The sequence below is a fragment of the Chiloscyllium plagiosum genome, unplaced genomic scaffold (genome assembly GCF_037043375.1).
Source record: "Chiloscyllium plagiosum isolate Xiang-an unplaced genomic scaffold, Cpla_swu_hap1 HiC_scaffold_47, whole genome shotgun sequence".
NCBI classification, from domain to species: Eukaryota; Metazoa; Chordata; class Chondrichthyes; order Orectolobiformes; family Hemiscylliidae; genus Chiloscyllium; species Chiloscyllium plagiosum.
In genome coordinates, this window is record NW_028270185.1 from 46,895,677 (window position 1) to 46,911,419 (window position 15,743).

Genomic DNA, 15,743 nt, shown 5'->3' on the forward strand with positions numbered 1-15,743 from the left:
CCCTGCTCCATGTCAATAGAAGCGGTCCAGTTGAGGTTGGATCTATCACTCTGATGTCCCAATGCTTCCTGCTGCTACATGACATTAAAAGCTGCTCCTGGTGAGAGTGGAGCTCCCAGACGGATCTTGCAAAGCTCCCTGCTCCATGTCAACTGAAGCTGCTCCAAATGAGGTTAGAAATCGCAGTATGATGTTTCAATGCTTCCTGCTGCTTCATGTCAATAGAGGCTGCTTCAGGTGAGGCTGGATCTCAGTCTAATGTTCCAATACTCCCTGCTGCGCAATGTCAATAAAAGTTGCTCCACGTGTGGTTGGAACTCCCAGTCTGATGTCACAATGCTCCCTGGTCCATGTCAACAGACGCTGCTCCAGATGAAGTGGGAGCTCCCATTCCTGGCAGATCACACACCTCTATACCATCATGGAAATACTGCCCACTAAGCATTTCCACCACTGGAGCCATTGGTGGTATATCCACATCATGAGAACCTGATATTAATTTTAGGCACCATCGAATCATTATTTCCAAAAGTCATTCTTTCTTAAACCTTATTTAGCATATGCATATTGCAGTCAATCCGAAGTTAGATAATGGTGCTAATTGATGTATTCTCAATAAAAATTATATCCTATTTTTCATGTTGAGTAATTGCGACTTAGCAAGGACAATGTTTGTAGTGAAATCACACTTTTATTCCAGGTAAGGGAATGTGGTTTACATTATTTAAAATAAACTTGTTCACTGTGTAAAATGATCAAATAGATCTCAATTTCAAAACAAAATTGGTTACGTTGTCATCCATCTGAAATGTGTTGCCTTATTCTTTCAACCACAAGGGTATTAGAGCGAAACGTCTGTTAATGACATGCGTATAAAGACACTTTAAATCATTTTTCATGTTTATGCTGCATGAATCTGTGGTTATTGATCCACAGTTTAGGTTCAGCCCCTACAGTTAACATGCTGACTTCTCCAGTTTTTCATAGTTCAATGTGATGCTTCCAGTGTGTGCAGAACGAGAGGGACTCGCTTCCCACATCTTGTATTTAGGCCTTATGTCTAGCATTCATCAATGGCGAGAGCAAGGGGCGAGGGCGAGACCAATGTGTAAGTCTTTCCGTGCCCATGCACAGCACCCACATCGGCAATTCTCTACTGTACATTTACAGCTAGTTCTCGATGGCCCTACACCCACGCCCTGCTCCTTTTGAAATATCTCCATTATTTTGTGCTCTTCTCACCAAGATGAACCACTTCTACTCAACCTGCTCCAGATTTCATTTGACAAAATAATCATTAAGAATCCCACTGCATAAACATGCCCTTCACATCTCTTGTTATTTGGCTTTCCTGGATCTCTTTCGTACGATAAAAGGTCACAGCAGCTTGACTTGTAAAAGAAAGTCTCGTTCCTTTTCAATATCCCAATGCAATCTACATTTCAATGCAGTTTAGGCAACAGGACCAAATTATTCTTTGAGATTTTATAATAGCGTCGATGCATACAAACTGATATTGCAGTTCCAATTTCAGTAAGACAGTTGTGATCATCCAAAAATAGCAACATTGAAAATCACTGACAGCACCGACGAGAGTGGGACTCGAACCCACGCGTGCAGAACACAATGGATTAGCAGTCCATCGCCTTAACCTCTCGGCCACCTCGTCACATACGCCTGCATCCTTATGAATAAGTGAATTGCATAAATTATGCAGAGCAGCAGACATTTCTCCCTTGTTTTGGTGAAATCATAAATAGCACAGTACGGTTCCAAGACTATTGTCTGTCATCTGGGTTGTGGGGCAAGCGCATTCGCACTGTGACACTCTGCTCACAGTGGTCTGAACAAAAATGAAGAAATGACTATGTAACAAGGTCTGTTGAATTCTGTGAAGATTTGAAGTCAATGGAATGAAGAACCCGAGACAGTAGGAGGTGTTCTTTCAAGAAAGAGTTGGATAGAGCTCTTAAGGATAATGGAATCAAGGGTTATGTGGATAAGGCAGGAACAGGATACTGATTGAGGATGATCAGTCATGATCATATTGAATGGTGGTGCTGGCTCGAAGGGCAGAATGGCCTGTCCCTGCACCTATTGTCTATTGTTTATTAAATTGCCTGTGAGGAATTGTTTGCCAGACTGGAGTAGAGTGCATAGTGCTCAATGTCATTATTCGGAACACCTTTCTTCCACTCAGATATGTTTGACATGCACTTGTGTCTAGGACAGACAATTTCAAAATCCTAAATAAGGCTAAACTGACAATTGAACTCAACAATGCAAAAACCTTGATCTGCATCAGTTTCCTGGGCCGTGCGACACCAAGTCACTGTATGATCACAGCAAAACAGTGAGCAAGTGTCAGATGGAAAATGAGTGCAGTGCGAGAGCGCATGCTGGGACCAGCAGTTGACACACGGGGAAGTGTATTTCCCACAACAGGAACACTTCCCACACAGCGGACTGCGGTGGAAGAATTCAGAGGGAGTTTACACTTTGGAATTTGATGCCAGAGATCCAATGGAAATCTGTCATTGCGTCTGTTCAAGATGAAGATTTTAAGATTTCTACAGATGAAAAACGAAATGAAGTGCTCATAGTGAAGGCAAATGTCGAAATTGTATATTTCAACAATCTACCCATCTTTGCAATGAGTAGCTCACCACTTTCCTCACTCGGGGCCAGAACTACTGGTGAAGATGATCGTACAATCCCCGTTACTAGCCATGGAATCAGAGAAATTCGGTTTCCCAAACGTTAAGGTAAAACCAGGATTGTGGAGGTAAGCATTAATGTGTTGCTCCTGTGCTGCAGGTGACCAGTGCACGGTATCTCTGTTCCAGTATAGTGGGCTGTGCTGTGCCGAAGTTTTACGTTTGAGCATCACATGGAGCAGCTTCAATTTGTCGTCTGTGTTGAGGCGTACGGATAAAAGGTGATATTGAGCAAAGCCAAGTTTATGGGAAGATACCCATGTTTGTGGATTGAGAAACGACCTTTTCTGGATAATGACTCCTTGATCAACAAACATACTGCAAGTATTTAAAAAGTGTAGAGACATGCGTGGAGAAAGAGCCGAAGGTGAATTTTCAGCAGATGGATAACGTTTCCCATGTGCACTGCGTTAAATTCCGGGAAAATAGATGTTGATCTGGTTTCATGTTATGCAGTTTGTTGCAAACTCACAAAGGTTATTGCAATAATAAAAAATAAATTACATATGACCGTTTGAATATTGTATTGAATTGAATTTTGGTCTGAGCATATTTTATCTTCAATGGCGTGCTGCAGAGAAGTATAGAGGTTTAACAATACAAAAGGACAGAGTCTTCTTGGTGGATTTCTTGGGTGGAGTTAAGAATGTACGAAATATACATAACATCATGTGAATGTGGTCAAAGCTTTAAAGTAGGTGTTGCATCTCCAAGTGACGGTTCAGTTCCTATTCATTAGGATGTAACCTCTGTCTGCAGTTATATTAGGACATCTGCTCCATTTACAGAGTTTCACCTTGAATAATACGTCACACCTTACCAACCCATGAACATTTTATATTCAATCTCATTCAGTTGTACGTATTCATGAAATGTCTTTGTGTCTGAAGTCAACCAAATTCGAAATTGTTACGCAACCCCACTGACTTTCTCTCAATGGTAAATTCCATCCTTGTATGTTTGCTCGTGTATCTTTTAAATCACTGTGAAATCAGCTTCTACGCTTTATTTCTGTAAATTCATTCACGATTTAAATAATTTTATTGAGTGGAAGAAACTCTCATCCAAACCTTTCTTAATCATTCACTAATGGTTTTGAATCTCTAACTAAAGTTATTGTTACACTCGAAAGAGGGAATTTCCCTGATTTAGTCATTCAAACCTCGCGTTATGTGAAAATCTCATTTGTTTACATATAAACTTGCGTGTTTCTGCTCCAGGATTTCCAAATCTCGTGTATAAACTCCTTCATTCTTTCTACCATCCCGATTAAACCTTTTGTATCCTTTCTGATATTTTTATGTCTCAGTAAACAACGCCACTTGGCTTTCTAATATCTTGCTATCCAGGGAACAGCGTATGTGCCCTTTTTAACTTCTTTACATGTTTTTGGTGGAGAATGAGGGCAAGGATTACACACAATGCTCACACTGAGGGTGACCTAAAGATTTTACAGTTACACTATGAACTCTGCTTTTTAAATATGACTTCTGTATATATAAACTCCAATAAGGTAAATTGTATCTATCCAGTTCATGAACATCGTCTTCATGGAGACGAAAATTATCTATCACTCCCTTTATTCTTCCACGGAATGTTCGGAAGGTTTGTAAGGCCAACATCTCTAATCCTTATAGAGGGTGTGCGAACCACTCAGTTTTATGATTGGATTCATCCAATACTACCCTCTGCTGGCCTCTCCATGCCACTGCATCAGTGTCAAAGCTTTTGGTTCTGAGTCGATCGCAAATCCTTTGCTGTGAATCTCTTAAATTACACGTTCGTTTGATTTTTTTCAAATAATATCTTTGGAAACACAGAGCAGTTTTGTCTGATACTAAGCGATATTGTCCCTGCGTCATTATCAACACTACCAGGCCTTTTTTGGGAATTTTCAATACGTTTCCACGTAATTTTTAAGCATTGCAAATCACAGAAACAGAAATCAATTGATGTCATCTCCTGACAAAATGGTTCACTCGGAGGTGAGCATTTCCATTTGGACGACCCCAAGTATATTTGCAACTCTCCATCTACCAGCATTTTGTGTGTGTGTGTGGTGGGGAGCGGGTTCGAGCGGGCGGGAAGGTGTGTGTGTTGATGGTGCTGTCAGTTTGAATAGTGCTGTGAGCTGCTGCCTTATCTCCCACTCAGACTGAATCATCGAAGGTTATCGCCCTCTGCCACCATCACTGAAGTAGGGTGTGGTGGCCAGATAAGAGAGAGATTATGTCACTTTAAGTTCCACAGAGACTGCCAGACCTGCAACCACACGTAGACACTCACAGAGAAAAATACAGACACACAAATATAGGGGGCGGGGGGAGGTGGATATCGACCACTCCACTACCCAGATTCGCACTTTCTATTCTATTCCGAGCTGTTTCTTCTGGAATAGGAGACGGGGAAGGATTCAGTGAAGGTGTGAGTGGGTTATACTACTGTCAGTGCTGGTGAAAGTGGGGGGGGGATTGGTGGGTGAGATGGTGACTTGTCCAAAGGGAGTTGTTCAAGAGTGTTGTATCCATGCAGTGCTATTAATGAAGGAGATATAGTAGAGGTGTAAAAGAGAGAAACGGAAGGTGCTGCAAGCAGCAGTGAGAGTGTTGGGGCATAGGTTTTGTTCCGGGGTAGGTGTTATAACAGATAAACAGTGACTGTGAGGGAGTATAGAAAATACGGTGATCTTATCCTGACAGAGTGGGGAAGGTAATTGATGCTTGTCCTGTATTGCTGGACATTTCTTCAGACCGCAGATACTGCTCTGAGCTCAGACCATGATTGGTGGGTCTGGTGGTGGGGCCCGCCTTTTGGAAAGAGAATTTCCCTCTCTGTACTAGCCAATCTACCAGGATCTGCGGGCCCCAGTCGACAAACTGTGGTATAATTTCCACGTATCTGCCATGTTCAGGATAAACTATGGAGGGCAGCTCCAACTTGAGAAAGCACAACCATGTGACCATTGGACTTTTAAAGATGGCACCAATGCCAGGAGTCGCGGAGTATCGGGGGCATCTGGGCGATGGTGAGAACCTCCAGCCATGATGAATGTAGAGTCGGGCTGGCATTGAATAAGAGGGACTCCATGGGTGGGGTGGATAGTTAATGAGGTGAGTTTGATAAGATAGCATCATTTAGCTCAGCCTCATGCAGACAATCCCTCTGTCCTACTCAATGAAAATGTTAACGTCGGTTGGGATATATATTCGCAGAGAAATTGGTCAGTTGTGAAGTGAGAAGCCTTCAAAAATGTGTTGTCAGGAGTAAAGAGACAGTATGTCCCGCTTAGGTTGAAGGGTAAGGCTGGTACGTGTAAGGAATGCTGGAGAATTGGAGAAATTGAGGTTCTGGTCACGGATAAGAAGGAAGAATATGTCAGTTATAGACAGCAGGAATTGAGGGTTTTTTTCTTAATGCATTCATGGGATAAGGGCGTCCCTGGCGAGGCAAACATCTATTACACATCCCTAATTGCCTAGAGAGCAGTTAACAGTCAACCACATTGCTGTGGGTTTGGAGTCACATGTAAACCACACCAGGTAAGCATGGCAGTTTGCTTCCTTAAAGGGTATCAGTGAACCAGATGGATTTTTTCGAAACTGGAATGGTCAGCATTTGCCTCTTAATTCCTGATTTAAAGTGATTCAATAGAAGAGTCTGAAGGCAACAATAGTATACTTAAGAGGGAAATTGCACGCGTAAAAAAGGGGACATGTGATAGCTTTGGCTTCTTCAAATACGTCAAGGACAAAACAGTAACTGTGGAAAGAATAGGGCATCCTTCAACATCAGCAAGCCTGCCCATATGCAGAACCACAGGAAATGGGGGAGGTACTGAACGAATATTTTGTATCAATATTTACTGTGGAGGAGGATATGGAAGCTAAATAATTTGGGAAATAAGTAATGACATCTTCGAAATTGTCTGTATCACAGAGGAGCTGCTGGAGGTCTCAAAACATGCAAAGGAAGGAAACTGTTCTGACTTTTATTAGATGTACGCTAGATCTCTGTGAGAAGCTAGGAAAGTGATTGCTGGGCCTCGTGCTATCATCCATAGCCACAGGTATAGTGCCGGAAGACTGGAGGTTGGCTAACGTGGTGCCATAACTTAAGGAATTTAAGAAAGGTAATAAGGAAAAGCAGTGAGTATAACGGCAGTGGTGGGTAAGTTGTTGGAGGGGATAATGAGGCATAGGATTTTCACGCACTTCGAAAGGTAACGACGGATTAGGGGTAGTCAACATGGAAATGTGCAAGCAATGTTGTGTCTCACTGACTTGACTGAATTTTTTTGAAGAAGTGACTAAAAAGATTAACTGAGGTAGAGAGTTGCACATTGGCGAGATGGACATCAGTAAGGTGTTGAACAACATTGTGCATGGTCATCTGTTTAACAAGGTTGGTTCATATGAAATACATGGAAAACTAGCCATTTGGATACAAAATTGACTCAAATGTCCAGACATAGGGTGGTGGTGGAGGTTGCAATATCCTGGCAGAGGTTTGCAATGCTCCCCATGCTGTGCAGATAGTCCGGTTTATGGAGTAATCCACTAGCACGGTCTGCACAGCTCTCCATCTTGGCCGTTACCTTACCCCAATTTAAGGTGTCTGGGCTGGTTCTGTGAAGCAGATTTAGAATTGGAGACAATAGACCAATTCAGCTGATCTAGCAATGTATTTATTCAATGTTTGCATTCTTGTGATTGGGCCCACCGTTGTCTCACTTATCCAGTTGATACAATCCCTCCATCTCCTTAAACATATTTTCACCAAGTTATCTGTTAATTAATTATTTGTTTTTTTTTTCCGCATCTTTCCCTGGCATTGGCTTTTGATTCCCTCGTGTATCGGCATGGTGAAGCTCAGAAACATTGAAATAGTGTGTGTCAGGCTGTTCCTCACTTCTCAATGTGTCCCATGTGATACCCTATGGACAAGGGTGTTCCAGGAGCTTTGATTCACGTGTTTGAATCTTGGTATGCGCCTTCCCATGGAATGCCTCTGTTTGTCCCTCTCAGTTGATGGTATGGTCAGTAACGCAAGGAAGGTCCTTGAGTATAATTGTAAAGGACAAGGCATCTAACTTGTAGCTGAGGCGACTCTGACTTCCTCCTGTTAGTGGAGGTACTGGGGATTGTTTGCTAGAAGTTGTGCTGTAAGCTGCTTCAGACATTTCAGGAGACCGGAGGATTTAGTGTCCCAGCTCGGGACATAGCATGGGACTGTAGTAACAGCATCTGGCTCTGTAACATGAACAACAAATGGAGCAGAGGCTGCAGAGAGGGGAAGCTCTGAAAACCATGGAGAGAGTGTGCGTGGGGAAAGGGATCAGCCATATCTGTTTGTGTCTCAGGCTGGACAAGCACACCCTCTCACTCTACCTATAACATACATTGATGCACATTCTCCCTTTCTGCCCCTCGCACACACTCACACTCACCCTCTCTCACATTTCACACACGTACTCCATTCTGTCACACACACATGCACACACAACCACTCTCTCTCCCTCCCGCACTCACACCCATACTCCACCTCACTGTCTCTGACATACAGATAATGTCTCTCTCTTCCCTTCACACAGACACGCCCCTCTCTCACACATATGCACACGCACACACACGAATGCACATATAAATCTGTGGGTTGAATTTACATTTTCCCATTTGTATTTGCAGATACATTTTATTTTATTCCAAAACATACAATTTGTAGATATTCAGTCAATGTGTTATTTTACAAATCGTACTTTGTAAATAAAACCAGTCTAACTCCAGGTCAAGACACAGACAGAGTCCAAACAAGGCGTCAAGCTTAGAATACATTGTCTGACCGCACGTGTTACTTCATTTACATTGATAATATCTGAAGGTATCTCAAGGCAGTGACTTGAAATAAATTCGGCAATTTTTATATTAACCAATCAAACTCGCACCTCCATTCTAACTGATTAAGTATTTAAGAGCCATCTTAGGTGTATGAACAATTCATGTGCATGAGTTGTATAACCTTTTGATCTTTTCCTTATATCATCTGTGTTTAAGATTTTCCTGTCGCTTACACCTGATGAAGGAGCAGCACAATGAAACCTTGTGTTTACAAATAAACCCATTGGACTCTAATGGGATTCATTTCATTTTTGACATTGTCCAACCGAGTCCAAATCAAACGGCTCCATGTCATGACTTTTACTAGTTAGCTAATCCTCTCCCCTAGCAAGTAAATTGTTCCTAATCCCAAGTGTTTTTGCCTTGCATAATAATCTTTTGCGACACGTTACGCACTGATGTCTGGAAGTCCAGATATAATACATCTGTAGAACCCCCATTATCCACCTTGCGTGTTACGTTTTTTTTAAAGAAAGTTAGTGAAATCATTCAAACATGATTTATCCTTCCTAAATTACCCATAATATGTTGACTGTGCAGGATTGTGGCTTGACTTTGGAAATCTCCTGTTATTAACTCTGTCGTAACGCATCCTAACAATCTTCAATCCCAATAAGTTTCTCACCACTTATCATTCCCGAGTGAAGCTGGTTATTCGAAGTTCTTCCCTTTCTATAACCATTATGTTCCGTTGCACAATTCCTGTGTAACAGGCACAAGGCTGTAAAAGATCTGTTCCAATTGCTGTGTAAGAGGCATGTGTGGCTGATTGGACTCATTCTGTTCCTGCTTCACACACTCGCTGGGCGGAATGTCCTCCTGGTGTTCATACATTATAGTCTCAATGGACTTGCATGTCCTGGTTCTGTTCCTGATCAAGCCGTTCAAGATCTCAATGTTCTCCTCCTGTCGTTCAGTCACAGTTTTGGGGACTTATGGAATCTCCCTGCTCAAAAATGCTACTTTTCAAGGGCTGAAATATGCAGGCAAGTTTTGTTGTCCACACTGGGTAGCTCAGTGGTTAGAACTGTTGTCTCACTGCACCAGCGATCCTAGTTCAATTTCAGTCTCCAGTTTCCTCCCACAGTCCCAAGATATGCAGGTTAGGTGGATTAGCCAAGCTAAATTACCCATAATATCCGAGGATGTGGAAGCTAGGCGCATCAGTCATGGAAAATGCCAGGTTATAAAGATTGGGTGGGGTGGGTGGTGAGGATTACATGGGATGATCTTCGGAGTATCAGTGTGTTGTCGATGGGTCAAATGGTCTGCTTCCACACTGGAGAGATTCGATGATTAACACCTTTGTTGCAGAAGTCAGTTGAGGGAACAATCTTTGAGTTATGTACAATATCCTTTCCTCAGTGAGGAAATTACATCTGTACACACGACTCCAGATGTGATCTCAAGAAGATCCTGTACAGCAGCAGTAGCACTTTACCAGCCTGCTATAAGGTTCCCACCCAGGTTAGAGCAGTCTCAGGTCTCTGGGGAATACACAGCATTGCTGAAAGATCATTGTCCTTCTCTACTACACCACTATAACGGGTGATCTGGAGAAAATCTTACAATGCCGCTTGAGAAGAACGGGTTAGATGTGGTGAGATAATATCCATGTTGAGATATGCCTCGCCGAACATCTCGCCTGAATCTACCATTAACCTCGCCAGAGCCCACGTCACTCAGATTCCACAGAATCTGTTGAGGTGATCTTAGAAACAGCAAGGAGAAGCAAACATTCATGAGAGTTACGTATCAAATTGAAAGCTGCAATACAAATGGTGGCTATGTTATAAAACAGGAAGTTAGACATACATATTTGTTGGTACTGCGGTAATAATGGGCAGCTTCAAGTTACATCTACCAATGTTTACCCAAGTGAATGTTAATGTTGAGTGTGTATGAGCCGGGTTGCTTTAGTAGTATGTTGAGTACTGGGCTGTAGATCAGGAAATTTTGGAATTGGTATTGTGTGATCAGAAAAGCAAATCGAATACTTTGCTCTTAGGATCGTTGGGAGAATAGTGACATTAATATATTGAATTTTACATGATGTCTTATATTACGGGCATATACCTGAGTCGTGCAAGCCATTAAGATACAAGAATAAAGTTGGCTTTAGTGAATTTGGAAAGTACATTAAAATGACTAAATGTTATTTACAGAAGCACTATAAGGTCTGTAATATACATATATCCCTCCAAGGCATAATTCGCAAAAGTCAAAGGTGACTCAACGATGGTGAACAAAAGAAGTTAAAAATTATATTAGATCGAAGAAAGTGCCTTAGAAAAGGGTCATACATTGTGCATTCATTGAACTTTTGGGCACAACAAAAGAGGACTGATAAACTGATAAGTAAAGTATAAAGAGAACAGCAATACAAACTAACCAGAAACAAAAAGACTGACGAAACACCTCTATGAATATTTGAAAGGAAAATAAAAAACAAGGTCAAATGTGGAACAGTGAATATGTGGACAGAATAATTTATTGCGAGAACAGAAAAATGATAGGGAAACTAAACAGTTATTTGATATCTGTGTTCATGGAGGAGGGTCCAGGATATCTCCCAGAAATACCAAGTGACCATGGGACTTGTGTAACTAAAGACTAAAATCAGTGACGAGTAGCATTTGAAAACATAACTCTATTGATAAGTCTGACGGACCAAATGTACTTCATACCAGAATTTCAGAGAAAGTAGAAATAGAGATAATAATTGCAATGGGAATCATTATATTTTTCCGTATTCAATTTGGAAAGTTATAAATGCATTCTAAGGATTTACAAAGTGAAGAAGAGGGAGAATGAACTACAGACCAGCTAACTTATTGTTAACAGTGGGGAATCTGTCGGAATTTATTATAAAGAATGTCATATTGGACACTTGGAAAGTTATAACATAGTCTAGAGAATTATGCTAGTTTTCTGAAAGGGACGGCAACATTTACCAAATTTTTGCTTGAAGATGTCTCTTGCCGATATAAACAATGGTCAACCAGTAGATGTGGTCTAGTTGGATATCAGGAGGATTGTTAAAGAATTCAAATAGTAAGTTATCCCTAAAACAATAAAGAAAATTGTATTGAGATGAACATATGCAAATGGGGGAAGGTAAAAGTTAAGTTTCCCTTTGTTTGAAGGGAATCAGAATTTAGACGATAAAAAGCTCTGTGCTCTCTCTCTCCATGGATGATATCTGATTCACTGTGATCTCCAGCATGTGTTGGTTTCACTACAGATTCCAGCTTCTGAAGTAACTTGCACCGACTAGGAGTAAAAATGTTCTGCACCAGTGACACAGAATGTTGGTTCATCTGTACCTGGAGTATTGAGTACAGCTTTGATTTCCTGATCCAAGTAAATCATACTGATCTCATATACTGAATGGACATTTTCCAGATTAATCCCTCGGATGGCAATGAGGGAACTCCGCCTGTATGCTGTAGAGTTTCAGAGAATGAGAGGTGATCTAAATGAAACTTTCAAAATATCACTCAGAGGGGAGTGGCGAACATAGGGACATTGAAAAGTGTGAGCATGATTAGCGAGGATTTCAAGATATTCCACAAGAACATCAAGCAGAACAGAATAACCAGGGAACAATCACAGCCCATTAGAAATCAAGAGGGCAATCTGTGTGCGAAGCTGGAAAACATTGATAGATTGTGACATGAGAGCTTCCCATCTGTTTTACTTGGGAGAATGAGGAGACAGATACTTAGTTCAACAAGATGGACTGGGAAGTTCTTAAACAGATTGATATAAGATGCGAGCAGGGATTGATGGTTTGGGCTGGTATAAAATTGGACAAGTCCCCAGGTCTGGACGAGTTGTTTCACAGGCTGCTGTTGGAGACAAGGGAGGAAAGGCACTGAGTCAAATGTCAGTAGGATCCTGTCAAATGGGAGGTGCTAGAGGACTGGAGCCTTTACAGGATGGGGTGGAGGTAGACCAGGTAACTGGAGATCAGTGAGTATCAGATCAGTGTCAAGATAACTACTGGGGAAAATAGGAAGGAGAAAATTGATCTTCATTTAGAGATGCAATATTTGATCAGGATCATCAGCATGAAGATATCAGAGGGAAGTCGTCACAAAATAATTTTATTCTCCTGCACGCTTTTATAGGGGAAAAACCTACCCAGGTAAGCTTACGTTATACCTGCTTCCGGGTCCCGGCAGCCCCTCTGGTCTTCGTCACTTCCCCTTGCTGCACCCGCTCTTTCTGTGAAGAGAAGGAAAAAAAACACTGCTGTCCGCTACCGGTAAGTAATTTTAAAACAAACCGTCTCACCTTAGCTGTAGCCTTTTGGTTTCCTTTAAACTCTGCTGCTGCTCGCACTCTTCCAGCACCACTAATCCAGAATCTGGTTTCCAGCATCTGCAGTCATTGTTTTTACCTCGAGTTCTATTACAGCCAACACATACCCAGGATTGGCCAAGTGTGCTGTAACTTTGTGATCATTTGTTTTCTGCCATTTGTAGTTCAAGTCTGATTACGCTATTAACTTTTCAAATTGGACTGGAGTTTAATATTCTGGAGAAATGTCAAATAAATCACATTGATCACATTCTGCAGATCTTAGTCCATTACCCTGCATGTTCCAGCATTTCAGTTGCATCCATGTCCTGCCTGTGGGACAGATTATACAAGGATGGTGACGATGGTGTCTAGGACATTGTAAGCTATGATTCTGTGTGTATGACTGTGTCAGCTTGTTGATTGACTAGACTGCATTCCAGCTCACGCAATACGATGCTAGCAGGGTGAAACACTACAGTTGGAGCTCCTCTGTTAGCCAGTTCCTTTCCTTTCTGCTTTTTTTTAGAATTTCATTCTCTCTCACTCATCCCTTTGCAGACTCTAACACAACTGTCTCAACCTTGAATCAGGACAATTAAAAAAAAATGTCTCTACAAGAAAACCAATGGAGGAAAATATATTATTCTTGCATCAACTGCATTTTTAAATAAAAACAATTCTGTTCAATAAACACTGTCTCATTTTTTCCTTCAATTCTATCAAGTGAGCTATTATATTTTGTCCCTCAGTTTACCGATCTTAATAAATATCCAATCAATTTCAGAGCAACATGCTGACAAAGTATTGAACCAATTTATCTGTTTAGGTTTTAGCATTAGTTATCAAGTCATTACCATTACAATAATAGCATAATAATTGGTTTGGGTAACAAGTATACTGAGGTTCACAATTTAATTTATTGACTGTTTGAAAAATGGCATAATATCCTTTTTTCAGGATTCTAACAGTAATTGTTAAGGCATTTGCATGACACTAATTATAGTATGCTTTAGTTTAGTCTTGCTAACAACTACAGTGAAGTTTATATCTGAATTTAATCCAATCTTTCCTACTTCTTATACAGTAATATAAAAATCCATATTATTTTCAATCAACACACCTACAAAAGAATCCATTATTTCTGATGCAACGCGCACTGTTAAAAATATGACTTTTGCTTATTTGAATGATCTGTGTAATCCCAGCCTTATAAATTTAGAAAAACCTAATTAATTTTCCCTGCCACAATTCCTGTTCATTTTTGCAGATAGCACAGTCAAATAGCAAGATGAAATTTATCATTATTGGTAAGTATGCTAATAGAATTTTGAAAATCTATATGTTGCTAATATATAATAATTTTTCATTTCAATCCATAGAATATAGAACAGTACAGCACAGTACAGGCCCTTTGGCCACGATGTTGTTCCGACCTTTTATCGTACTCTAAAATCAAACTAACCAACATGCCCTTCATTTACTATCATCCATGTGCCTCTCCAAGAGATGCTTAGATGTCCCTGATGGATCTGAATCTACTACCACACTGGCAGTGCATTCCACACACTCACCACTATCTATAAAGAAACTATCTCTGACATCTCCCCAAAACTTCCCACATGCATCTTAAAATTATGCCACTTTGTGGGGAAAAGTCTTTCATTATCCACTCTATCTATGCCTCTCATCATCTTACACAAAACTATCAAGTAAACTATCATCCTCTTTCACTGCAATGACCAAAGCCCCAGCTCCGTCAACCTTTATTCAGAAGACATGCCTTCCAGTCCAGGCATCATCTTGATAAATCTCATCTGCACCTTCTCTAAAGCTTCTGTATCCTATGTCTAATGAGGTGAACAGGACACAACACAATATTCCAAGTGTAGTCTCATCAGGGATCCATAGAGGTGCAGCATAACCTCATGGCTCTTAAACTCAATGTCCCTGCTAATGAAAGCTAACACACTACGCACCGTCTTAATAACCATATCACCTTGGATGTCAGCTATGAGGGATGTGTGGACGTGCACCCCACGATCCCTCTGTTGCTCCACATTGTCAAGAATCCTGCATTTAATCTGAAAATATGCATTCAAATTTGAAATTCCAAAATGAATAACTTCACATTTTCCCAGGTTGAACTCCATCTGCCACTTCTCAGCCCAGCTCTGCATTATGTCAATGTCCTCTAGCAACCTACAAAAGCCCTCCACACTCTCCACAACTCCACCAACCCTCGTGTCATTGGCAAACTTCCTAACTCACCCTTCCACTTCCTCAGCCATGTCATGTGTAAAAATCACAAAGAGCAGAGCTACCAGAACTAATCCCTTCAGAACACCATTCGTCACCGAGCTCCAAGCTGAAAACTATCTAATTAATCACACCCTGTCTTCTATGGGGTCAGCCAATTTATTATCTAACCAGGCATGTTTCCCTATATCCCATGCCTCATTACTTTCAAAATGAGCCTACCATGGGGAACATTATCAAACACCTTGCTACAATCCTTATACACCACATCCACTACACGGTCCGCACCAATGTGTTTGCCACAACTTCAAATAATTCAATGAGGATTGTGAGGCATAACCTGCCGCTCACAAAGCCATGCTGACCATCTCAAATCAATCTATGCTTTTCCAAATAATCATAAATCCTGTCTCTCAGAATCCTCTCCAATAATTTGCCCACAACTGATGTAAGACTGACTCATCGATGATTCCCAGGATAATCTTAAATGCCTTTCTTGAATAAGGGAATAACGTTTGCCACCCTCCAATCATCTGGTATGACTTCAGTGAACAGTGAGGATGCAAAG

General features: G+C 41.1%; 1 non-coding gene across 1 annotated transcript; it reads right to left on the minus strand.

The window, feature by feature from the left end:
- Window positions 1–1,587: 1,587 nt before the first annotated feature.
- trnas-gcu (transfer RNA serine (anticodon GCU)) lies at window positions 1,588–1,669 on the minus strand. Its single transcript has one exon. It is a non-coding gene; the product is annotated as a tRNA-Ser (tRNA).
- Between the last annotated feature and the right edge of the window lie 14,074 nt (window positions 1,670–15,743).